The 2,262-nt window shown below is 49.9% G+C and overlaps 1 non-coding gene across 1 annotated transcript; it reads left to right on the plus strand.

Moving 5' to 3' along the window:
• Window positions 1–1,006: 1,006 nt before the first annotated feature.
• Window positions 1,007–1,066, plus strand: MIR148A (microRNA mir-148a). Its single transcript, NR_129499.1, has one exon. It is a non-coding gene; the product is annotated as a microRNA mir-148a (primary transcript).
• Window positions 1,067–2,262: the final 1,196 nt, after the last annotated feature.

Genomic DNA, 2,262 nt, shown 5'->3' on the forward strand with positions numbered 1-2,262 from the left:
GCACGTCGCCAGCTGCTTGTGCACCCCCGCTCGGGGGACGCAGCCCACTGCACCTCCAGTCCAGGCTCTGAGGAGTCGGAGGGGACCGGACGGTGGTGGGGGTTTGGGGGGAAAGATGGGGAAGGCACTTTCCAGACCTGTTGCACGGGCGCAACAGCTGCTCAGGTGCGGTATGTGGGGGAGGGGTCTGTCGGGGTCGTGAGGGAGGATGGTTGCAAATACTGTAGGGGCAGGGGGTGCAGGGCGGGAGCGTAGAGCCCAGGGCGGGATTGGGGGCTTTGTGCCACGGGAACGTAGTGTGCAGATGGGGTCCGCAGGAAACACTGCCTGGTGGGGTAGGGAGACTCCCTAAGAGTGGGTGAGTGGAGCGGAGGAGACCGGGCTGCACAGACGCGAGTTTCCTGGGCTGGGCACGGGCTGCTGGAAGACTGGGAATAGAGTTATGGGAACGGCTGGGGGAAGGGGAGGCCCCGCAAAGCTTTGCTTTCCTGGGTGGTCCCATCGCGGGATATTTTCCGTGCCTATGTTTGTCCTCCCTTCAGCTCTTCCAGCTCCGGGAATTCGTCCTCGTGTTGTCCCCCTCCCCCACCAACTGTCCAGATGGGAAGGTAAAAAGTTGCCATAACTTGTAAGGAGAGTTAGCTGCCTGCAAAAGTTTAAGTAACGGGGCGGAGGAGGTGAGGGTTCGACTGCCCATGGGTTCTAATGTGGGGGTGGGTAGGAAGGAGGAACAGGGAGGGGAGCGTGATTCTCGCAGCCCCTTTGGTGTGACTTTGCAACCAGGATTTGTCGAAGCAGTCTGCTCAAACACCATTTCTGTTGGGCATTGGCTCCTGCTGACTGCGGCAGTAACTTTCCATAATTAATGACCCGTTCCATTATCGGTAGCATCCTGAGCTAAATTGCTTTTAACGAGTTATTTTTCTTTGTCTTAGCTGGGGGTTGGGGGAGCACACCTGCAGGAAGAAACTTCTGGAGGAGAACAGCCCGTTTGGTCTTTTGAGGCAAAGTTCTGAGACACTCCGACTCTGAGTATGATAGAAGTCAGTGCACTACAGAACTTTGTCTCTAGAGGCTGTGGGCCCCGAGGTCTTCAGAGCTGGGCTGGGTGGCCCTGTGGCCACGTCACTTCACCTTTCCCTTGGGGGTGGGAGGGGCCACAGGGGGTCCATAAAGCTGCCTAGGGATTTGACCAGCTCCCTTGAAGCCAGTGGGTTAAACCACATACATGGAACAAAATTCCCCCAAATATCTCTTACTTCATCTCGCCCTGGTAGACTCCTGACTGCAGACTTTTGTGGCTTTTTTTTTGTTTTTTAAAGAAGAAGCTTTTGGCTTTTCAAGGTTATTTAAAAAGCACTCAAAGACTAGCTTCACTTATTGAGCGAGGAGAAGAGAGCCACAGGTTTATTAATGGGTGTGTTGGTGTGTAATGCCTTGCAGGAATTTAAACTCTTTACCCTTAAAGAAGGAAATATATTTGTACAAAAGCCGTGGATAATGGTCCTTTTGCTCAAGTGATCTGCTAGATGAATGAGTGCCTGTGAGGATCGAGTTTGGACATCTTTTCTCAATTCTGTTTCTGATTTAGGTCTAGTTCACTTTTTTTTCTTAAAGTAGATTTTATTAATGGAAAGGAAGCATTTCTAAGAAAGCATTTGAAAGATACTTAGAGAGTTGGAGTTGGTTTGTATGTTTTGGGGTTGTGGGGATGCTGCAGATGGAGAGATTTCTCTTCCGGTTCCTAAGGGAATGTGGATTTTGGCTGGTGAGTTCCTGTCAATAGCCTGTACTGTGCCACAGGCCAGTGACTGGCAGCAAATGGTAGTCCTGTTCTGTGGGCATCGTTACCCTATTTGGTTTTATGAACTTTTGGCTGGTGAGTTGATCAATCTAAAGACTCCCAAAAACTCCTTATTAGAACAGACACCCAACAGATAGGTATAGGTTGCCTGTAGGCACAGGACACAGGGTGGTAAGCAAGAACGAAATGGTTCCTGTGTCCATGTTGCCTTCACTGGAATGAGGCGAGGGCCTCCTGAAGGAATTTGTGGATATACAGAAGCCTTGGTGTTGCCTATTTGGGAGGTCCTTGGTTAAAAAATTAAAAATAATTTACCATCTTTTTACTCGGTTATATTCCAACTGGTTTATTTATCTTTGGGAGAAGGTGAAAATGGAAGAAGGATCAATGGGGAAAACATACCCGGTTACTTGATGGTAGAGCTTAGTGGTAGGACTTAAACCAGTTGCTTTTCACAG

The sequence above is a fragment of the Tupaia chinensis genome, unplaced genomic scaffold (genome assembly GCF_000334495.1).
Source record: "Tupaia chinensis unplaced genomic scaffold, TupChi_1.0 Scaffold139943_1, whole genome shotgun sequence".
NCBI lineage: Eukaryota > Metazoa > Chordata > Mammalia > Scandentia > Tupaiidae > Tupaia > Tupaia belangeri.